Source organism: Nannospalax galili, unplaced genomic scaffold (assembly GCF_000622305.1).
Source record: "Nannospalax galili isolate Female #2095 unplaced genomic scaffold, S.galili_v1.0 scaffold115, whole genome shotgun sequence".
NCBI classification, from domain to species: Eukaryota; Metazoa; Chordata; class Mammalia; order Rodentia; family Spalacidae; genus Nannospalax; species Nannospalax galili.
The window spans coordinates 278,164-303,493 of record NW_008340588.1 but is presented as its reverse complement, the minus strand read 5'-3'; the positions used below and the strand labels follow the sequence as shown (position 1 = coordinate 303,493).

At 38.3% G+C, this 25,330-nt stretch overlaps 1 protein-coding gene across 7 annotated transcripts in view; it reads right to left on the bottom strand.

Moving 5' to 3' along the window:
- Hecw2 (HECT, C2 and WW domain containing E3 ubiquitin protein ligase 2) overlaps positions 1-25,330 on the bottom strand; it is a 416,509-nt gene that overhangs the window by 154,097 nt on the left and 237,082 nt on the right. Inside the window, exon 1 of one of the 7 annotated variants that reach the window (XM_029564740.1) lies at positions 557-937. The exons of the other annotated variants lie outside the window; for them this stretch is intronic. The gene's annotated coding sequence lies outside the window, so the exon portion shown is untranslated. Of the gene's footprint in view, positions 1-556; positions 938-25,330 lie in introns of those variants that run through there. 7 annotated transcript variants of the gene reach the window in all.

Below are 25,330 nucleotides of genomic sequence, written 5' to 3'. Positions count from 1 at the left end.
TGAAATTGGGAAGTGGGTAGTATGGGGTACAGATATGAGAGAGGTTCTAAATACAATAAAAGTATATTATATGACATTTGCAAAGATCCAATAAAAAGGAAAAATATTTTTAAAATGTGCTTCAATATCTTGTACTCTGAAAGAAGAACTTTAAATTTCATTGGAAAATAACTTTCTACGGAAGTAATCTGTCATGAAACCTACTGAGACTCGGTCTCAGGTCCCTTTCTAAAGCATTATTGGAAGGAGAACCTGTACTTAACACCACAGTAAAGCAATCCATTCAAATCAGTGGGACTCTAGAAATTCAATGAGGGAACTGCCTATTTGCCTCTAGAAGCTTCATATTCTAATCCCAGCACTGCTCTCCTGTATGGAATTGTCAAGTGACTAACTGTGACGAATACAGCACCCAGCATGTCCATAACCAAGCTCAGAGAGGACTACATTTAAGAACTTTTCAGAGGGAAAGGCAGAGAGAATATAAATTCAAACATTTGGGTCAGGAAATGAGGTCAGAGTGAAATTCATTCCACAATATTTCCTAGTTCCTTACCTTAAACAGTCCCAAAGAGTTCTTCTCGGCCTTTGAAGAATCCATAATTCCAAACCAGGTTAAGAAAGCAGCAGGAAGAAATAGGCTATATCCTGCTTTAAGCCATACATCTGGCTAGCCACTTGGTAGTGTCATCATTGCAGCAGGCGGAACTAAAGTCACGGTAAGCTTGCAGTCCTGAGGTGGCACTCAGAGCCCTCCAAGTCCACTGATACTCCTGTCTCTCCTCCTTTTCCTCAAATGTTCTAGAAGCAGAATACTAGGTGGGACTAGAGGCAGCCTTGCCAGAAGAGTCCTGTCCAGCTAAGGACAACACTGAGCCACCCTGGCCACACATCAAGTCTTGTTACTGCTCAGACATCCTAGCTGAAAAAAACATCACATTATGTCCTTTCTGCTGAGGCAGTTGTGGCCACACCCCGTAAAGGGTACAGGATACAATTGCCCCATCCTCCCCTCAACTTCCTTCCTTTGCTTTTCCATGGGAGAATTCCAAGGAATGAGTTATGTGTGTGTACACACACACACACACAGTAGGCTGCAAACAGGCTGACTGCTATCACAGAGGGGAGCCTGCAGTCTGACAGACTCAGAGTAGAGAGGCCACTATGTGGGATGTCCAATGTACCAATGCCATTCATCAGCTAGGTAACTGAACAGTCTTGGAATAGCTAAACCAATCCAGGATGGAATCTGTACACTTATGATCTCACGCTATTAAAACGACTAAAACATTTTCATACTTAATACAGTTTTAATTAAAATCCCCAAATGCAGTTATCAACTTGGTTTTCAGACCTCACTTTCAATGCAAAAATGGCTGCAATCATCAATCTAGCTCATATCCTTGTCTTACACTAGAAAGAGCCATAGGTATTCCAAGGAGAAAAGAGCCTCTTGAAGCTCTTAGTCCACCTGTGTCAGCCCCTGCAATTATTAATTGCTTGCTTAATGCAAAGACTTCAAGACTATTTCTTTCCAAGAACTTGAAGCTCTTAGTCCACCTGTGTCAGCCCCTGCAATTATTAATTGCTTGCTTAATGCAATCAAAGACTTCAAGACTATTTCTTTCCAAGAAACCCAGGTGGGTTTGTTGTTAGGTGGGTTTACTGTGAAGTGAGGTAGATTGGATCTAAGCTGCACACTACAGCTGGTGGCTGTATTTTCCTCTGTGCTGTTCCCTTAATCCTAACATCCCTTACCCTGAAGCTCTGAGTGATTTATCTTAGACTACAAACCCAGCCTCCTCATAGGATAAATCACTGATTTTCCAGAGTGTCTCAGCAAACCATAGTAAGGCCATAAAGAATGCCTACTATGTGCCAGGAACATATGGCCGTAGCTTTTAAAATAATCTCTGATTGGAACATGCCTATAATCCTAGCACTGAAGAGACTGAGGCAGGAGGATCTCAAGTTCAAGGCCAGCCTGAGCTACATAGTAAGAATGTTTAAAAACAAAACAAATAACATTATCCACGAAACAACTTTCTGATGAGTGCCACTGTGCTGCTCTAAGGATGAAGGCAGTAATGTTATAAAATCTGTGTTACAGATAAGAAACTGAGGTTCATGGAGAAATGACAGCAGCCGGGCTTCGAAGCCAGATCTAAAGGATACCCAAAAGCCAAGCTCTTTTACATTACTCTGCATCCCTCAAGTAGCACTCTTGAAAATGCTAGTAACCTCACTAATTTGAAGTACCCAATGGGTCAACAGCAGCCTCAGTCACCATTAGTAGACTAGAAAAATAAACCTAGAAAAGATATTCATTTCCCCTATTGGTATCAAAGGTAGCTGCAGTGAATGAAAAACAAAGAGCATTTGACATCTCTGGTTTCATCCCTAGTCAAAAACAGTTCAAAATCTTGAACTCTTGGCTATTTTCTAGTTATGGATCGTCAGATTATCCCTGGGCTGCTGAGAGGCTCAGAGCAGAGTTCTGATGCTCCCCACCTCCCGGTCTCTGGATATTCCAGAAGCTCCCACTGCTCTGATCTCCCTTGCCTTCCAAATACATTTGACATTTCAACAGACTCCTAGGTCCTGGTTCACCCATGTGTTATCAGCATCCACATATGAAAAACAGGCTGTTTTCCTATATAAAGGAATTCTACTTGACCTCAGGACAAACCACCATCAAAATGGACTAAAAATTTACTCCATGCTCCATACTACAACTAGAGCAGGAACTAGATTCCCAGTGGACAAGGAAGAACCTTAAAGTTTGAAGTGTGGGAAAAACAGGTAAATGTTAGAGCTTGGGCTTCAGGCCCTCACATGCATGTATTCTTTCACAGAGATGGTACTTTTTAAACTCAGGTAATTTATCCAACTCCTCTTCAATCATAGTAAACAACTGTATTGAGAATTTATAGCCAGTATCAGACCTCAGAATCTACCTATGCTATTTCTTTCTCCATCTCACACTCCCTTGTGAAGAAAGCCAGAAAAATCGATAACGGTACTAAAATGAGGAGGTACATTCATACAACACCTTTTTGTTTTCATTTACTATGTTACTATCATATTATGGTATTAGGCATAGGTGATGGTTGTGAATCAAACAGAACCCCTGCTTTTGTAGAGGAGAAAAAATAGAGAGAGATTGAGATTTAATGCACACACACACACACACGCAATCATACATTTAATTATAATATAGAAAAAAGAGAAGGTCCTAAGGAAATGGGTGAGCTGCTGCACAATGCCCACTCACTCCAGGAAATGGCATGTGGGCTGAGCCTTGAAGGATGATGACATGGAACTGGCCATGGCAGAGAGAGATTCCAGTGCTGGGCAGAGGCCCTATGGTAGGAAGCAGTGCTGTACTTTCCAGGACTCGGGAGGATCAGACTGATCAGAGCACAGTTGGGGAGAGGAAAAGGAAGCCAGGGAAGGGGAGCAGACTCTAGAAATATAAAGTATCAGTGCACACACAGGAAGAGACCGAGACAGTTAAGGACAAAGGAATGGAAGTTGGTCCTTTTGCCCAGCTTCATCAGATCACTTTCTGAAACCTCAATTGACTATTTTTAGAGTTCTCAGCATTCAAAACTATTGATTTAGCAATGATACCTGTGGGAAGCACTGTATTTTGTGGCTGTTGAATGGATTAATCTTAGAAAATTAAAGACATCACTTAACTGAAGTGGCTTATTCCCCAAAGTTTGTAGAATACTTATTGGCAGTAAAGCACAAAAAAGCAAAGATACAATTTGTAGACTACAATACAACTTGACAAGGGAAATCCAACAGTGTGTCCTCTGTCTACCTATGGTACAAAATGCAAGCCAGAATCAAGGTCAGTGCATCAGGAAGGAACAACCCTTTTCCTGAAAGGCCATTGAGAATCTTATTGTGTTTATGAGTCCCACATGCCTCTAGGTCTGACATCACCATATACATTATTGAAGCCTCACAGCACGGGCCTGCTTCTCTGCTGCAACTCAGATTGGAAGCTTTTTCCTCTGCCCTGCTCAGAAAACAGCCAGAGGAACTCTTATCTCCTCCTCACTCTGTTTTCAGATTCCCAAATCTTCCAACAGAAATATATTTCTTCATAAATCAGAAAGCTTTTGAAATATATAAACAAAAGGGAGAAAACCTGCTAAAAAATCAAGAACAGGACCTCCAACCTAAACCCAAGTTAATACATATTTATGAAATACGTTTTTAAATTTAGCTTAAAAGTGGTAAGTGATCAAATTCAATAAAAACTAACAAACATTATCTGTTAAGTATTCACTACATGCCAGGCACTGTCAGTATCTATAGACAGTTCCTCCTCTAATCCTTAAAGTAACTTTATAGCTAGCCATCAAAGTCATCAATTCTAGCAGACAAACACTGAGTGGCTTGTTCACCCAGGATCAGAAAACAGCTAGATTTCAAATCTATGTCACACATGAAGCTAACCCACATTTTTGCCACAGTTATAAACTTTCCTACAACAATAACTAAGTACCATTCATGGATTGCCAAGTACTATGCTTGCTGTTTCAGAATCACTCACTGATCATTGTTAGAGCACTTCTAGAGCTACCATTATCCCCCATGGGAGGAGGCTGAGCTCAGAGAGTTCCACTACTCTAAGGGCAGAGAACTAAAGGGTGAAAGGGGCAGAGGGAGATCTAGGGGCCTGCACAATCCCACAACAATTTCACCATGGTGCTCAGTTCAGTAAAAGTTATTATGCGTGTGCTACCATTTAGAGCTTTGTAGTTTTACCTGGAAAATTATCAACATCAAAATCATCAATTGTAAAAGAGTAAAACCCCAAATGAAGTGGGTGGACAAGAAAATCCCCTTATCATTGTCCATGCAATCCAAAATGTCAGCATTATGATCCATTACTTCCATAAAGAAAAACACACGCATTCCACTTTTGTATGTTTAGCAGATGGGTACACACAAGTAAATGTATATAGTTCTACTATAGAATTAAATACCCATAATATTGTCTGCTTTTTGTTTTTTGAAACAGGGTTTCCCTGTAGCCCCAGTTGGTCTGGAACTCTCTATGTGGACCAGGCTGGCCTCCATCTAATATAGATTCGCCTGCCTCTGACTCCTGAGTGCTGAGATTAAAGGTGTGTGTCACTCCACCTGGCTTGCTTTATTTAACTGGCATGTGTCATCAATCTCTTAGGATTCATTACTTTTTAACTTACGGATGAATTTCATATTAATATCCCAAAATGTCTATTTTCTTCCCTAATGATAAACTGTACTAATTTCATATTAATGTAAATACAAGTGTTAGTCTATTCCCTGCTGCTATAACAACATGCCCAAGACTGGGTTCATTTTTAATAAAAAGTTTATTTAGCTCTCAGTTTTGGAGGATCAAGCATGACACTACTTCAGGTGAGGACATCCTTGGCTGTCATATTGTGAGAGAGGAGGCACCATGACAGGAGCATATGAAAGGATAACCTATGATGAACAGAGAGCTGGGAGGGGTCCATCTTGTTCTTTTATAATGACTGTCTCTTGGGAACTATCCCAATGACTTCCCACTATACTCCGACTCTTGAAAGTTCCATGCCCTTCCACACTGGGGACTAACCCTCCATCATCTGAAACTCTGAGGACAAACCACATCTAAGCTACTGTAACATGTTTGTAGGTGAAATATCATTCAGTTTAACTGCATGATTAATGGGCCCCTTGGCTGTGCTGTTTCTTGGTTTTTTAAAAATATTTTTTCATTTTATTTATTATTTTTATGTGTATGTGTGTATTGCCTGCATGTAGGTAAGTGCACCCAATGTCATGCAATGCCGGTGGAGGACAGAAGAGGCTGTTGGATCCCCTGGAACTGGAGTTACAGACTGTTGTTAGCTGCCATGTGGGTGCTGGGATTCAAAAGCAAGAACAGCCAGTGTTCTTAGCCACTGGACAATCTCTCCAGCCCTGTTTCTTTGCTTTTTAATGGTTTGCCTTTCTGTTTATTTTCATTTTCCTCACCAATGTGCTTTAAGGGTATATGTCTTGTTTTATTTTATTTTTTTTAGTTTTGAGAATACATGTATACAATTAACTGATTATATCTATCCTCCATTACCCCTACAACTTTCCCCATGTTCCCCCAACACATCCCCTCCAAACTTCGTGTTTTTTTATTTTATTTGATAACCCACTATGTTCCGTTAGTGTTGCCCATATGTGCAAGGGTATGGGGTCATCCACTGGAGCATGGGAAATCTATCAGTGGCCACATCCTCTTAAAAATTAAGTCTCCCTCTCCCAGCAACTGCCCATGGCCAGTAGCTTTTCATTAAGGGGTGGGGTCTAGAGCATCTACTCTTTCTGTACTAGAATTTTGGCTGCCTTCAACTTGTGTAGGTCTTGTGCTGGTAACTATAGCATTGTGAGTTTGTGATTAAAATAGCCCTATTGGGGCTGGTGCGATGGCTCAGCGGTTAAGAGTACTGACTGCTCTTGCGATTTCCAGCACTCTCATGGCGGCTAGGAATTGTCCTTCACTCCAGTTCCAGGGGAATGTGAAGCCCTCTTCTGACCTCCCAGGCATTGCACAACATGGGTGCACTCACACACATGCAGGCATACACTCATACACATAAAATAAAAATGATAAAAAATAACCCTATCACGCCCCCAAATCTGGACAGTATTCACAGTACCCCTCCCAATCTTTAGCTCTTTCTACCTCCTCTTCCACAATGTTCCCTGAGCCCTCCTGGTGACACAAACACATGTCCGCCTAGGGTTGAACACTCGGTGTTTTGTTCTCAGCACTCTGACCAGTTGTGCATCTCTTTACTGACTGTTGTCAACTGCAAAAAGAAGCTTCAGCCTTGGTCAGAGAAGGCATGCTGTTTCTTATTCCAAACACAGTTATATTATTGTAAGTCAGGATGGATATTGGAATAGATTTTAGGCATGTGAAAATCTGCAATTAAGAGGAAACCAGTGGAGATCTATGTAAATCATTATATTTGAGTATATTTTTGTTCTGCAAAATGAAAACACTATCTTTTTCCAATAATGCTTTGCATATGATTGAGACAGCAGTTAGCCCAGGAGCATTTATGTCCAAGAGATGTGCTGCTGAAAGCACAGTATCTAGAGACTCCAACATATTTGCATTAATGAACATTTTCAAAATTGGCATTATAATTTATCAGCATAGTGTATGATTCAGAGTCAAACATGTCACACAGATTCCTATACCCCAAAAGGGTAGATTTCAAATTTGATTCTGTGTGCATGAGAATCATTTGGAACTCATGTTGAAAACTCAGATTTTATAGAGCAAACCACAGAAATTCTGACTTGATTAGTAGAGTCTGGGGCCTACGAATCTCCACTTTAAGCAACTCCATACAATTCTGATATAGGCAATCCTTGAGCCATACTTTAAAAGACATTGGCCCAAAGTATCAAGATCTAGTAGACCATATGTTCATGAAGATCATATGTGAATGCTACATTTGATTTTGATAATCATTTTACCAGAAAACTCAAAAGATGTATGCATCTTAGTTCTTGCAGAGTCTACTACCCATACAATTCTTATGATGATAATGTTCAAGAAAAAAAGAACTCTTGACTTTTCATACTATCTCACCTTGAGCTCTGCAGCAACGAATAAATTGAGAGAGAGAAAGAGATAGGGGGGACAGAAAAGAAGGAGGGAGGGAAAAAAGGAGGGAGGGAGAAAAAGTAATGTTTTTGTAACATTTGTTAAAAGTTTACTTCCAACAATGCAAAATGGTATTTGTTTTTCATTATAGATGTCTTTTTGTCAATTTTCAAGAGGCCCTTGAGTTCTAACACCTGAGGATTTGATAAGGAGTGCCATCACACTGCCTATACCCTATCTGCATCTTTGCTGGCATGATTTTCTTGACATTTGGAAATGACAACAGTTATAAGAAGCAAAAAATATTAAATCATTCCAGTCTAAAGCACATGGGATGCAAATCTCATGCTGCAATTTTCTTTCCTTTCAATAAACTTTGAATAATAATTCTCTCTCATTGAATGTCTGCATTCTAAACAGCATCTAAGTTATGCGCAGACGTAATCTTCACAGTCTCTGCTTCTGGTCAGTGGTTGTAGGCCTTGCAGTTTCCACTTTTGCTGTAGGAGTAATGCCAAGAATAACTTTGTTCTCTTCCAAGTTAAACATGGTGTTTATAAAAGGTGTAGGACAGGGAACCTGGGTATATGAATCTGTCCAGACAATGGGTAAAGTCACAGTCATACCAACCACATCCTGGTTGCCAACACCACTAACCAGGAAGAAGGAAAAATAAGAGATTTCCCCCTACACTATTGTGTCTCTTGCTGAAAAAAGAAAAAAGTCAATCTTTAAGTGTCCAAATTTGTTCTATGATGCTTATAAGCTATAAATTTACATACTAAATTTGTCCACTACATTTTCTTAATGTTTTTGTTTAAAATTCAACTTAAGGCTGTCTCTCCATTAATCAGAAATTATATGACAAAGAATTCTCTAACAGCTTGACAGGAGAGTTCTTGTTTTTCCAAAATAGACACTTATTAGCTGTGCTACCTTGGTCAAATGATTGCCCTTCCTAAACTTTGGTTTCCTTGTCTGTAAAAGTGGGACAGCAACAGTACAAATCCAGTTCCATTCTGGGAGGATTGCAAAGTCATACAAAGTAAGCAGCTCAGAGCCATGCATATGATCAGGAAACCCTTAGGTACTAGTGGCGCTGTTATTCTCAATAGGAAAGACTAAATCTGTGACATAAAATCAGGAGAAGCTTTTGGAATTCTTGTATTACGATAAATACACTAAGTAGAATAGTCACAGTCCACCAGGAAGGCGGGTGATTAGAGTAACTGAGTTCTGGAATCACCCCAATTCAGTTATCTGCCATGACTAAATCATGCTCAAGTTTATATTAAAACTGTAGTAACATATTTGGAAGAAAAATGTCCTAATTTCTTTAGCATATCACAGACATTTGTTTTATAACTCACTTTGGGAAAGGTTAAGTGAGGCAGATAAACCTGAAATCATAGGGCATCTTTGTAAAAGTAGATGGCATTCATCCAAGATGCCTTTCCTGGAACAAAATGTAACAACTTGGTTCACTCCACCCTTCCCTAGCAAGCTATATTTAGACATGGTAAGTATTTCCATTATAAAATGCTATCATCAGGATTTGTGATTTTTACCTTCTAACCTACTTCATAGTTTATACATAAACATCTCAATCAAACATTTGAATAAGCTTTTTTCCCATAATTAAAATTTTTTTCCTTCAAAGAAAAGATAAAACTCCAAGAAGAAAAAACAGAAGTGCCAGAAATGATTTCTTTCATCTCTTTTTGGCATTACTTTTTAATTTTCATTATAGAAGTTTGAGGTGAAAAAATTAATGGGGGCATTATGTGATAACACATTAAGTTGCCATAGAGGTCTGATGATAAATGGTATATTCAGTACTCTGATTATTTCTAGCATTTCTTTTTTAAAGTATTTTAAATTTTTAAATATTTTATTGAGTTTTTGTGCACTTCATATAATAGATCTTAATCAAATTTAGTCCCCCTTGCCCATCCATGACACCCATTACCCCACCCCCACCAGATTTCATGCATTCTGTCATATATGCTAAGTCCTTTCTGGTCAAGCAATTATACCCTGATATCCTTCAGTCTGCTGGAGTCTAGTTAGCCTATCTAGAGTCTCTCTCTTAAAGAAGAGCTATTCTCCCTCATCCAGCAATAGTCAGTTGCCAATCGTTCCTCAGCTGGAGTTGGGCCTTGCTGCTCATTTCCCTTGCTCTGTGCTAGGTTTTTGTCTGATTGAGTTGGCATGGGTCTTGACATGCTCTGCTTCCTGACTGCCATGCTGCCTCCAGCTCTTGCTGTCATGCTTTCCCTGCATGATGGACTGTATCCCTTCTGGAACTATAAGCCAAAATAAGTCTGTTTTTTCAAACTCAAGTTGCTTTTTGACAAGGAATTCTATCACAGTAACAGAAAAGTAACTAATACACCACCCCTTGATCATTAGCTCAAGGGTTTTCCTACTGAGCATCTCAGTTCTATTAGCTGATATTTTTCATAAGCACATTTGCTCAGGAGATGATACTCAGAGTCACAAGTCCTTCTGAATCATTGTTCTGTGACCACAAACATCGCTGACAACCCACATGTTTATCATGCCATTGATTCTAAGGATCAGTTCAGCACAAAGCCATCCTGCCTGTGGGAAAAAAATTAGATGTGGCATGGCCTACTGACTGTGTGACCTGTGACAGTAGTTTCTATAGACATTTCATCATTATGTCATATTGCTTTCGTGCCTCCATGTAAATCAGCACAGCAGAATAAAGTAAAATCAATGTCCATATAAAATTCTCACTACTCATTAATCAATAACAGCAAAATTCCCAAGCTGGCCACTGGTTTTTCATGATGTCAGGGATTATGAAGGGGCAGGTGCCAATCTATTAATACCAAGAAACTTTTTTTTTAATAGCCAGAAACTTTTCTTCTATAATAATAAATAAAAGCAGAGAAGATGTTCTGGGAAATCAGGAAGCAGACACTTACCTCCTGCAAGGAGGCCAAGAGTTTCCCAGAAACAAGACCAGCTGAGGTTGGAAGGGTCATTACGTGGAAGGCTCTTAGTGGATGATGATTTGTAAGTTTAACGTGACAGAAGGAACTAGGTTTTCCTAAATAGCAGGAGGGTACCATCTGTTGCAGGGTGGATGACATTGGTTCTTTAATTAGCCTCAACTGAAATGAAAGCCACTTTAAAAATGAACAAGGACATCTGCATTGTCCCCTTCTGTGCAGCAGCATAGTAGAAGTGCTAACCAGAGAAACAGGCAAGAATAAAAGAGGACTGAAAGGTAGGACTGAAAAGAAGTAAAAGTATCCCTAGTTACAGTTGACATGATCTTATATGTTGGAAATCCTAAAGAATCCACAAAAGGAAAATGAGAGCTAATAGGTGATTTCAGCAAAGTTGCAAGATGCAAGATAACACACAAAAATCAGCTGAAAAGCATATTAAGAAGGAAATTATATTTATAATGGCATTCAAAAGAACAAAATACTTGAGTCAATTTAGGTGATCAAATGAAAGACTTGTACACTGGCATACACAAAACATCATGGAAATAAATTAAACATAAATAATTAGAAAGTCATCCTGCCTACTATTTTTTTAGGTAAATGCACCTGTGTCGTGCAGTGCCTGCAGAGGACAGAAAAGACTATCAGATACCCTGGAACTGGAGTTATAGACAGTTGTTAGCTGCCATGTAGGTGCTGGGATTCAAACCCGGGTCTTCTGCAAGGACAGTCAGTGTACTTAACTGCTGAGCCATCTCTCCAGCCCCTGCCTACTATTTTTAAGATATGAATACTATCCAAATAGATCTGTAGGTTCAATGCAATTACTACCAAAATTGCAATGAGCTCCCCCCCCCAAATAGAAAAGCTGACTATAAAATTAATATGGAATTACAAGGGTGCCCTATACTATCAAATTAATCTTGGAAAATAACAAATTTGCAGAGTTCATAACTTTGTTGTGATTTCAAAATCTACAACAAAGCTTAATAGTCAAAATACTTCAGTTTGACATAGGGATCGCTACATAGACCAATTAAATAGAATTGAAAGAATAGAAATAAATCCACATCTACAGCTAACTGATTCACAAAGTTTCAAGGTCATTTCAATAGGGAAAGAAAAGAAAGTCTTTTCAACAAGTAGTACAGGAGTAATTGTATTTCCACAGGAAAAAGAATGAAGCCATACCCCTACCTCACACCAAAGTTTTAAAAAATTAAGTCAAAATGAATCAACCACCTAAATAAAGCAGCAAAACTATAAAATCCTAGCAGTAAACAGAGGTAAATGCTAAAGGTATTGGATATGTCATCTTAGATACCACCAAAGTATAGCAAGAAAACAATGAATCTTCCTCAACCTTAAAACTTTGATGCTTTAAAGGAGCATGAAGAAACTGAAAAGACAATATTCAGAATGGGAATAAATAACATATCTTCAACTCACATATCTGTTGATAGCAGAATATCCAGAATATCGAAAGAACTGTTACAACCCAATTGCAAAAAGTCAATCCAATTATAAAAGCACTTGATAGTAATTTCTCCAAAGAAGAAATGATAAGAACATGTAAAAGATGTTCAACATTGTTAGTCATTAGGAATAGAAATCAGAGCAGTAATGAGAGAACACATCATACATACTCTAGGTTGGAACTAATAACAACACAGGTTGGAAAATGAATGGATCTGGAAAGTATGTCAACTGAAGTGACCAAATTTAGAAAGAAAAATGTATGTTCTCCCTCATATGCTGATCCTAGCTTATAATGTATTCATGCATATATGTAAATAGATATAAGTGCTAGAAATTAGAAAGGAGATGAAGAAAGGGTAATATTAGGTGATGAGAAAGGACAGAATACAGGTAAAAGAACACAGGAATCATGAAGAGCATAGAAAGCTAATTTTTTTTCTAGTTTCAACTCCATCATAGATTTTTGCCCTTTTGCTTTTTTCTTTCCTTTTCTATTCTTTCCACGGTGGACATGTGAATTCAACTTTACGCATATTGAAGTAGCAATAACCACTTTTGCAAAAGAACCCAATGTGTTATTCCTTCAAGGCAGTGACTGTGAATGTTGGGCTTTCTTTTAAATTCCACTGGCCAATAGTGTAATAGACATTAAGCCACTGAATGCATTTGTTGTATTGACCCACTTATAAATAGTGATATGTTTTTTAAGTTTGTTCTGGGGAGAATAGTTTTGTAATCCAAAATTTTTCCCTTTCTTCTGTTTTTTGAAAAAATAAATTTACCCCAAGTTTTTTAAATTTACTATTTTTATTTTATGTACATCAGTGTATTTCCTGCATGCATGTGGACCCATGTCATGCAATGTCCTCGAATGTCAGAAGAGGGTGTCGGATTCCCCTGGAACTGGAGTTATGGATGGTTGCTAGTTGTCATGTGGGTGCTGGGAACTGAACCTGGGTTCTCTGTGAAAACAGCAAGTGCTCTTAACCACTGAGCCATCTCTCCAGCCCCACTTTCTTCTTCTATTTAAAACTATATCAAATCATTCTGCTATACCATTATTTAATATGTAAACTGCACTGCTGTACATAAATAAGTATGGTTTTATTTTTTTAATGTATGTACAGACTCTAAAGTAAGCTGGACTTCCATCTTGATCCACAGTGAATGCACTAAACCAGAGTTGGTGAGGTCATCACACTGTGTTTGATATAATTGGCATCTATGTCAGTGGGAATTATATCATAGATGGCAGCAGGATTAGAAGTAATTTTTTAAAATATTTTATTTGTTATTTTTATTTTATTTGTATGAGTGTATTGCCTGCATGTATGTGAGTGCACCCGTGTTGTGCAATGCCGTGGAGGTCAGAAGAGGGCTTCAGATTCCCCTGGAACTGGAGTTAAGGATGGTTCATAGCTGCCATGTGGGTACTGGGAATTGAACCCGGGTCTTCTGCAAGAGCAGTCAGTGCTCTTAACCACTGAACTATTTCTCCAGCCCCAGATTAGAAGTAATTTTTATTTTATTCTTTTTACTTTATTTTCTCTGTTTTTCATGGAACTTAATTTCCACAAACAGAGCTAAAAGGATACTTTTTATAAGAGGATGACTCCAGCAACAGTGTGGAGGAAGAGTTGCAGCAGGAAGAAGTTGGCACCAGGAACATCAGTCAGAAGAGTGGACCAAAGTTACAGAAAAGATGACAAGCAGCTAAATAAAAGCTGAAGCAAGTCAATAAGCTGAAGAGGTGAACCAACCAAGAGGCAGATGGAAGTGATGAAGCAAATATTCAAACAAGCCTCCATTTCTGATATGGGCAGCTGCTATCAGCACCATGAGAGTCAATATGGGTTAGCCATAGGAAGAACAGTGTGATCTGCTTCCTATGTGAGTTTGAGGAGTCTCAGGACCACTCAGGTAAAGATAACAGCTGTAAGTTCAGTGATGGTACTATGGAGGAAAAGGAGGATTGGGATTTTAAATATAAATGTTTGGCTAAAGTTATGGGAATGGGATGAGGTTGCAAAAAAAGCATCACAAGAAAAAGTGAAAGAAAATGGTCCAGGAGAAAAGTCCAGAGAACTTCAATAAACAGAAGACAGTCAAGGACAAAACAGAAATCAAGTCAGGCAGAAAGATCGTAAAGACTAATCTTATGGGAGCTGGAAGAATAGACATTTTCAAGAAAGAAGATGTGAAATTAACAGCATCAATCCTGCCAAAATTAAAGAGAGAGAGAGAGGGAAAAAAAGAAAAACGCCCTACCGTATCTGGCAATGTCAAATATCCAAGTGACTTTAGCAGAGACAGTGACAGTCAAATACTTGGATTTCGAAGCTTGGTTGATGTGGATTGATGTAAAAAATGTAAAGCAAATATTTCAATCAAGAGATCTAGGAGTTGGGGAGATGGCTCAGTTGATAAAGTGACTGTTGGACCAGCATGAGGACCTGGGTGAAGAGGCAACTGAGGAGAACATACCAACATTAATCTTTGGCTTCCACATGAGCAGACTTGGATGAGCAAAGTGTGCAGGTATATGTGCACATACACACACAGACATGCATAACCTAAATCACCCAATAATGAACATTCAAACTGTGTACATACATCATTTCAAATTTCTAGTGAATAAATTTCACAATCAGAGCTAAAAATAGGATACTTTAAAATATTTTGTTAATTTTTAAATTTATTTTATGTGTATGAATATATTGCTGCATGTATGCAAGGGCACCCAATCATGCAATGCCCCCAACAGTCAGAACAGGGCGTAGGATTCTCCTGGAACTTGAGTTATGGATGGTTGTTAGCTGCCATGTGGATGCTGGGAATCAAGCCTGAGTCCTCTGCAAGAGCGGCCAGTGCTCTGAACCGCTGGGCCATCTCTCCAGCCCCAAGGTCACTTTTTATATGACAATGACTCCAACAGTAGTATGGAGAATCATATTCTCCATGTGAATCATATTCTCAATTATTTCCTGGCAAAAAGATTATACAGTTTAGTTTAGTGGTTAAATAAAATCCCTTTGTTCAAATCCTATTTCTATCACTGATGCCAACTTTGAGCCAATTATTTAAAATCTCTGTGTCTTACATTCCTTATCTATAAAATGTGGATTGGAATCGCACAACTCCAGCCAGTTATTGACATAGATGAAGTAACACATCCAGAGTAGCTAGCTTTGTATCCGCTTACTCGAGTCAGCTATCGTTACATTGCTTAATTCTTCTATCTGTGCAAAACCAGTGAGAAAATTAAATCTGGAGCTCTCTAAATGAAGGTCTAAGTGTTTAAAATAATCTCATTCAAGCCTGTTCATGAAGCTTATTCACTCACTTGACAGGAATATTCATTGAGCCCTTTCCATGGACCAAATATTTGTTGGATCTGGGAAACACAAAAATGATTAAGATTTGGTTCTGGCTCTCACAGCCCAGGGAGGCAATGGCCAGGTGAGAAAAAGACAAGTGGCAGTAAAATAACAAGAATGTAAAACGCTATTTTGACTCATGGGGTCATAAATAAGAGAACAGAAGTTTGAGTGTTCACACAGTCAAATGTGTTATGACTACATCTGCAAAGCCCCTACTGATGAAAACAATTTGCATAGTAACCCCTAGTAATTTTCAGTCTCTCACATTATAATGTCTTGACTGAAGGCTAAAAAATTATACCAAATTGTCAATCCACTAATTTATTTAGCATGTTTCACAAAATTTTAATCACTTATTCAAAATATATTCAATCCACTTTATTCTTCCTTGTGTTTCAAATAGCTTCATGATTTATACATTAAATCTTCTCAGTCACCTGTTTGATCTTTTCTTTTCTTAAGGCAATAGATTATTGCCTTTGCTTTGCAAACACAGGCTCATTTATTGAATCAGAATATGAAATTTCTAATTACTTAATGAAAAGTCTTTGGAAAACCACTGAAAAGGAACTATTTAAGCAAATTTTTAAATGTGAGCTCAGTTGAGAGAAATGAGTTTTTCATTCTGCAAAACATCTTCCTGAGATCATGGACCATTAATCATCTCCATTTATAATCTGATAATCTAACCCTCTCATCCAAGAAAAAAAGTCTAAGTAAGACTCTAAAGACCTTGTCTGTAGTTCTCGGAAAACTACTTCTGTGATCCAGAGCAAATCTTTTATCTTTTCTAGAACTTGTGTACAAGGGGACCAAACAAACTTGTCCAAGTATTTGAAACAAAGCTGATACAAAGAACACAGAAGGAAATGCTTATCAAAGCTGTTCTTCAACTGCCTCATGCAATCTGTAATGATTGCAGTGTCAACTTGGTACAATTAAGAATCACCTGGAAACGGAGTCTCAATGAGCTGTTGTGTAGATCACGTCAGCCTATGGGCATGCCTGTAAGAGATTTTCACTTTGTATATAATATATTTTTATTTATTCTTTGAGAATTTCATACTTCTGTGTTTTGATGATATATTTTCTCCCCTCCATCTCTTCCTAGACCCACCCCCAACCACATCTCCCTCCCAACTTCATGTCCTCTTTGTTTAAACCACTGAGTCCAGATAGTGCTGTCAGTATATGCATGTTGTAGGGTCAGCCACCGGAACATAACAACTTACCAGGAGCCACATTGCTAAAAAAAACTGACTCTCCCCCAGCAGTCACCAATTAGCTCCTGAACTATGGGTGGGGCTTCATGAGCCCCTCCCTTATCCAGGCTAAATTTTGAATGGCTTGATCTGGAGTGGCAAATCTTGTGCAGGAAAATACAGCCACTATGCAATGGGATTTTCTTAATTTGGTTAACTGAGATGGGGAGACCCACCCTGAACATAGGTGGTACCATTTCATGGGCTGGGCCCCAGACTGAATGAAAGAGAGAGCAAGCTGAGCACCAGCATGCACCTATTACTTCCTTGCTCTCTGCTCTGGACCTTGGAGGTAATGTGACCAGCTGCTTCAGGTTCCTGACACCTGAACTTGCCCACAATGATGGAATTGTGAGTCAAATAAACACCTTCTTCCTTAAGTTGCTTTTTTTTTCTCTCTCTCTCTCTGTTTTTTTACAATTTTTATTGACTTTTTGTGTATTTCTTTTTTTAAATTTATTTAATAACCACATAATTGGTAGAAGCATTTCCTTACAACAATTGACATAGTCAATAACAGTTTCCAGAGCAAAGACGCATCTCTTTCAAAATTGGCTGCAATTTTTAGGTTCAGAGTGTTGAATTAATACAGTTATACATTATTGTGCTCAGTATAAACCCTATAAGATATAAAATTAAATGAGGTTTTAACTTTTAAAAAAGATCTCCATTTCATTTTAGAATATACTGTTTCATATAATATATTCTGTATGAAAACTCATTTTAATGCAAATAACAAGTTTGCACATGCATCTCTAATCTCTGTATATCTGATTATTACTAGTCATAATCGGTTACTTTCTGAGATCCAAGGTACCTGAGCATGGATATAAATTTGTCAGGTAGATTTCAATAGTAATGTTTTTCATATCTACTAGTGAACATGAAGCAAATTTTTATGCTTCTTTCTCAAATATATCTCATTTTATTTATTGGAGTTTTTGTATTTCATACACAACACCCCAATCTTATTCATCTTTATACCCTCAACACATAGGGCACCCTCCCATAGCTACCCCCTGCCGACTGAGGCCCATATACTCTGTCAACCCTGTTACTGTCCAGTGTGTTTTCAGTGCCCCCAGCCGTTCCTCAGTGCTGGTCCATCCACTGAGTCTAGTCAGTCTATCTAGAGTTCCTTGTTTTAGGAAGATCAGCTCTTCCTCATCTAGCATCAATCAGTTGCCAACATCCCTTTAGATAAGATTGGGGTCTGCTGTTCATTTTCGCAGTTCTAAGCTGGGTTACTGTCTGGGAGTCTCTTGGGCCACCCTGGCAAACAACTCAAAGGAAGGTATCTCCTGTCTGGCACTGTTTCTTGTTACGTAGCCTTTAGCTAAACACATGGACTCTTAAAGAAATACACTGATAACTTTAATCTTTGGTTATACTTTCCTTTTGGGTGTACTTACATTCAGGCTAGAACACTCAAACTCCTAAAAAGGAATTAATTTTTTTAATGACTTAAAGTCATTATTCCATCTTGGTTTTAAAGAGACAAACACAACTTTGTGCTTCTTATCTAGAGGCAGACATTTCTTTATTGCTGAAGAACAAATTCAGGGTCTTAGTTGTGCTAAATAAGACTAGTATCATAGAACTGTTCATTAATTTGCCTATCATAGGTGACTTTCTGGATTTGCTATCATTGAAATCACATGAAAAATAATTTTTTTTAGAGTCAGTTGATATTTTGATTTTATTGTCAGCAATTCTGAGAATGCCACTTCATATGAAGTACAAAATGTTGGAATTATGCTTAGGACCATTTCGAAAACAGTTGGAAATTCTATCCAAACCCTTAGCAAAAATTCATTTAATGATTTTTTTAAATGAAATTCAAGTCATCAGTTCAAATAGTTACTTTTAAAATCAAATATTCTGGGGCTGGAGAGATTGCTCAGTGGTTAGGAGCACTGACTGCTCTTACAGAGCACCTGGGTTCGATCCCCAGCACCCACATGGTGGCTAACAACTGTCTGTAACTCCAGTTCCAGGGGAATCCGATGCCTTCTGACCTCCACAGGCATTGCATGACACGGGTGCACTTAACAAACATGCAGGCATAACATGTATACACATAAAATAAAAATAAATAAATGAAATATTTAAAATCAAATATTCTAACAATACATCTCAAAGGTATACTAATTTGATATTTAGATGCTGAGGAGTGATAGTAAGAAAATATGAAAAGTCTTCATTTACCATAATTAAATCATTATGTGTCTATAATAACAGAAAACTTTGTATGTACAGTAAAGTTCACTAGGATGCATAACATACAGAACTTTCTACTCTCAACCACCTTAAGTTACTTTTGTCGGGACATTTTATTATAGCAACAGGAAAAGAAACAACATAACACAATCCAAGCACAAATTATTTTATTGAAAGATAATAATTTAACTAGTTTAAAATAAGGGCCATACCAGATCAGTTTGTTTAATTTTTTAAAATTATTAATTATTTTTTATCTTATGTTTATGTGTATTGCCTAAATATGTATAAGTGCACCCATGTCATGCAGTGCCCAAGGATATCAGAAGAGGGAGTTGAATTCCCTGGAACTGGAGTTGCAGATAGTTGTTAGCCACCATGTGGATGCTGGGACTTGAACCCGGGTCCACTGCAAGAGCAGCCAGTGCTCTTAACTGCTGAGCCATCTCTCCAGTCCCTGTTTTATATTCTCAATTAGTCATTTCAGATTAGTTCAATGGAAACTAATCTGATTAGAAAATAATCTATAAATATCTTTTATTTAATTTAAAATGATGCATTTAAAGTGAAAAGGGTAAGAATAGTGAAAAGCTTGGTATCCTGAACGTCATTAATATACACAAAGGGGCCACCTTCACCCAACCTCAAAATGGCTTGAAAGGGAGAAATTTAGGCTACAATTTCATGAAGAATTAGAAAGAAGAGGAGGTAAAATGACAAATTTATTAAGTAATTATTTATTGTGTGCCGAATTCGTGCCAGGAACAATTCCATTCCCTTTGGATATATGAATGAAAACAACAACAGAATAAATAACCCTCAAACCACCTGTATATACAGAGCATACTTATAGAAGAGAAAGAGGAGAGACAATAAAGACTGAACATAATAATATACAGTCTGTTAAGCAGACAAGTTTGGAGAAGAGTGGAGCAGGATAAGGGGCTCAAGAACAAGAGCACAGAGAGGCCTCATTGAAATGTGGACGCTTGGGCTAAGACTTGAGTGAGGTCTGGGAGCAAGGTCTCAGGTTCTAGACACAGAGAATGATTTGGCAGACATGCTTTGGGAGCAGGGAGATCAACAGGACAAGGACTTTAAGAGAAATGCAAAGAAACAGACCATCATCTGAATTAGCTTTTCACTGCAGCCACTGTGCAGTTTTGATTAGTCTTGGTTGATAAACTGGACACATCAACACTGAAAATTAGAAGAGGTAGAAGAGATCCAGTCTCTATGCTCGTCCCTGTTCAACCAAATGAAGGCTCAAGCCCAAGGCCATCTTCCTAAGCAACGTTTTTTAATGTAACTAATAAATAGATTCCTCATATGAAGGAGAAAATATGCTTCTGATATGATTCCTAGATAAGTGTCAACAGTCCTAAACAGATCTACAAATACAAAAGTATGTGTCAAATAGAAATGAAAAGTAAAGGTAAAATTCTAATTGATGGCTGAGCGTGGCGGTGCATGCCTTTAGTCCCAGCACTTGGGAGGCAGAGGCAGGCGATCTCTGTGAGTTCAAGGCCAGCCTGGTCTACATAGTGAGTTCAAGGCCAGCTGAGGCTACAGGAAGACCCTGTCTCAAAAAGACCAAAAAAAAAAATTCTAATTGACAACACTCCTTTCCTATGATTGATGATGCTGGTTTGCTGGAACTCACTCACCATGCTCACTAAGACTGAACACTGAGAGCACAAGTTATACAGTATTCCTCGTGACATTAATTCAGGATGCTGAATGATGACTCAGTTTTTCTCCATTCAATCTACCATCAAGTCTTAAGAAAGCTTGGTACAAGAATGTCATTTATCTATCAAACCTACCTTATATCTTTTCCCATAAGCTTAGGCAATTAGAGCAGTATTCTTAGTAGCAGCAATTTCATAAAAACACATACTAAAAAGGATAATCTGTACTAGCAAAAGTGGACTTAAATATTTTGTGTAGTAACATATCTGAATGCTGGTGTCTTCCCAAGAATCCTTGTGTTGTACCGAATCCCCAAAAGGAAGAGAAAGTTTCTAGGGGGTGCTTTCCATCTGAGAGTGAATCACCTACGGATGGGATTAGTGTCCTGATAGAAGAGGCCTCAGGGAGCTTGCTCATCCCTTGCTGGAACTCAGTCACCATGCATTCCACCCTTCTGGAATGCAAAGGCATACAGAAAATGCCATTTATGAACATGGGCCTCACCAGACATTGAATCTGCTAGAATCTTCAGCCAGCCCCAGCTCTACGAACAATAAATTCCTGTTGCTTGTAAATTAACTAGTCTAAACTATTTTGTTATAGCAGCTCAGTCAGACTAAGATAGGTGGTTATCTCTGGAACAAACCCCCAAAAGTTTAAAGCTTCTAGTCAAAATCACATCTGTTCCTGTAGCCTATGCACAGACAGTTATAGATACAGATATTGAAATATATAATCTTCAGGAATTGAATTCTTGTGGTTCCATTTTATCATGAAGTGAATGGAAGGCAAAGATCTCTCAGGTCTGTGTGGTATACATAGAGAATAATATATGAACTAGAACATTTGTCTTCCTTGCTGGGTCTGTGAAATGATCATTAGTAACATCTTTATTTCATTGATGAGCAGTAGCAGTAAGTTATATGAACTCCAAAGCCATTATCTACATAAATAAGGCTTGCTATTAATAAACAGCTCTTAAAATACAATTTTGTTAGGCCATGTACCACGGTGGTAGTACACGCCTTTAGTCCTAGCATTCAGAAGGCAGAGACAGGCAAATGGCTGTAAGATTGAGGTGAGCCTGGGGTGTTCTACATAGTGAGTCTAGGCCAGCTGAGGTTACGTAGTGAGACCCTGTCTCAAAAGACCAAAAAAATTTTATAATTTTGTTATGATTATACAAAAATATCATTTAATGCTCATTTCTTGATTTTTTTCCTTTCTTTGTTTAAGAACATGATCTGACACTTTATTTAATGTTTACTGTCTATCATGCATTATTGAAAGATCTTTATAAAGCCATTAAACCCTGTAAGTTAGAGATGCCCAAAGACATAAGCTAGTTAGCAGCAGAGTCAAGATTCGATCCTGAGATCTGACTTTGGCGCACATGTACAAATGCGATATCATTATGCTACCCTTTATTTTCTTGTGGGCCTTCAACCTATACCTATTTCCTTTTTCCTTTATGTTTATAAGCATATGTATGATTTCTCAATACATGAGAATAGAACATTAAAAAGAAGTAAAATATGAACTTTTCCACATGCTACAACCAAGTTATTATGGGAGTTTCTCAAGTTTCGCAGAGTGACAATACTAGCATAGTGGATGTGTACACTTCTCAGGTACAAGAATCATTGGTCCACACTTGCCTTTGATATTATATGAGTTAATTTTTGGTGACAAGGAAGACTGGCATCAGGACCACATCTCCTGACACCACAAGGAGCATTCTACGGAAAAAGAAATATAAGCTTCTTTATAGGACAACCTTTGAAAAGTATCCAGAAAATGATGGCTCCTATCATTTGAAGCCCAATTTTACTGTATTGGTAAAGAACAGATTATGACTGAAGTGCAGTCTGCTGTGGATTAGTCATTTGATGGATCACGCAAGCCAAATTTTTCACTCATATCTGATTTCTCTCTCCATTCAGCCGAATCATCGCACAGTACTAACTGAAGACTATTTCATGCATGAAATTAACTGTTGTGTTACAGAACCATCTGTTGCAGGCAGCCGCACGTGGTAGTAAGAAATCTTACAGAGAGTTATTTCCTTAGTGCAACATCCTCTAAAGTGAACACTGAAAAACCCTAGCGTTTTAAGAAAAAGAGGCTCCTAGTTAAATAGAGCAAGATGGGGTGGGCACTCAGCGCCCCATTTGGAAGTTCATACCACGCACTAGGAAACAAAAGCTTCAGAAACCTTCTGACATCCATGGAGTCCTGAAGTGATTTGGCCAGAGAATCCTTTAAAACTAAACACAAATAGCCTGGAAAATGCTGGGGACTGTGCATTGATGAATTCCCCACTATTCTAGATCTGCCTCCTGGCTTTATGTTTCATCTTAACAACCATGGATCAGAATAATAAAGATGAACTAAGGTGACTAAGAAAGAAAGCTTTAAAGGATACCTAATTCTTGCATCCTTTGGTTTTGGAAAACTACAGAGAAAGCTAATTTATCAACAAGTTTTCTAGGAGCAAGAAAGTACTACTCAGCTATCATACCATACTGTATTACAATGTTTCCTACAAGACCATGAGGCGAATCCCACTATAATATCTACTTTATCTCAAAACTTGAATCCAGGCCACTGGTCTTTGGAGTCCACACCCTTTGCCAGCAGTTTTGTGAGTTAAAGACCTGAGAACCTGCAAGTCATTAAGGCTGCTTTGAACAATGTCAGCTCCATTATTTAGCTTTCAAGGAGAAGTATTTTAACATTCTTGTTATCATCCTTTTTCACCCCAAATTATCACATGGCTTCATACAGCCTCCTGATCACATCTGACACTGAGCATCAAAAGCCATTGCATAGAATATTAAATGTGCTGGTGACCCTGGTTAAGTTCCAGGTCTGTTCTGGGCCTTCCTTTTCTCATCTGTTAATCAGAAATTACTCTAATTCATAGCATGATAAGGGACGTTATATGAATGTGCTCTCAGCTTCTTGGGGGGAAATAATCAACCTATAAATTTCTAGTTATTTAAAAAGGCAACACTTTTATATTTAAAGCCTGCCAGAGCCAATATATTCATGGATGTAGAAACAAATACATACATACACCTCTACAAAACCTGTCACAAGAAACAAGATATTGAGATTAAGACTTTATAATAGGTAGGAATGTTTTCATTTGTGATAGGAAGGAGCTAAGAACTTATACAATAAAGGATTCTCAGAGTTGAACTTTGCATATGGCCTAGAAAATCCTATGATAACTTGATCTCTTTATTAACCTGCTGCCTTGCAGTTGTGCCATTGATCTAATTATCTTCACTGTGCCTCATTCTCGTACCCTATAAACTCTGCTCTCTCCTGGAAAAATGATTTGTGTGGACTAACTATATCACAGAGATCCTTTGCCCTGGAAATCAGTCAATGGGGAACAGCAGAAAGAGACAGAGGGAGGGAGAAGAGTGAGGTAAGGGTATTCAAACTTCCCCCAATATGAATAGCTCCTCTTCAGCTCATAAAACTCAACCAAGTGGCCATCTCCACTGACTCTTATTCAGGTTCTAGTAATTTCAGACCTGTGGGTGTAATGGTACCTGCCCTTCTGGTATTGTCTATGTTTCACCCCTAGAGGTCTCCCTGTGTCCTAACCACACCCTTATACATGTTTCTGTATTAAAGACATTGTTACCTACAATGCGCTGAGCAACTGTATCTTGCAGAAAGCCTGATTGATAGAGCATTCAATAAAGGATTTCATTAAACTATTTTTAAAAAATTTTTATTTATTATTTTTATTTTATGTGTATGTGTGTATTGCCTGCATGTAGGTAAGTGCACCCATGTCATGCAATACCCACAGAGGTCAGAAGAGGCTGCTGGATCCCCTGGGACTGGTGTTAATGACAGTTGTTAGCTGCCATGTGGGTGTTGGGATTTGAACCTGGGTTTTCTGCGAGAACAACCAGTGCTCTTAACTGCTGAGACATCTCTCCAATCTCCATTAAACCATTTCTAACAGGGTTGATACTGCTGTCATTATAGTATTTAACATTCAAGAATAAATTATTTTTTATTCTAGGATCTCACACTTAGAACCAAAAGTGTCCATTTTCTACTTTTTCAAACGTTCCCTCCACCCTACCCAGGCTCTGCTTAACTCTTGGAAACTACATGAAAATGTATTGATTCTAGTCTCAAATATTAGATAACTCCTTAGGGCTGCTACAATAAAGTGGGGGTGGCTCAAAACAACAAAAGCCTAGTTCCTCACAGTTCTAAGAACTATGAACCCTGGAGCTAGCTTGCTGGCAACACTGGGTCCTCTGCAGCTCTAGAGAAGAAGCTTTGCCAGCTCCCAGCTTCTTGGGGTTATTGGCCATCTCTGATGCTCCCAGGCTTATGGCCCTATCACTTGAACCTCTGCTCATCTTCCAAGGCCTCTAAGCATCATTCCATCTATCCTTCTTTCCTTTAAGGCAGACAGCTACTGAATTTAAGGCTCACCTAAGCTGACATGATCTTATCACCATTAATTATATCTGTTAAAAACTCTACGCCCAAAGAAAGTATACTTTGAAGCTAGGGTACACAAAAATTAGGGACTGCGTATGTATGTGTATGCACACATATTCATATGCTATTTAAATCTGTGCAAATCATTTTCTTTTTAGATTC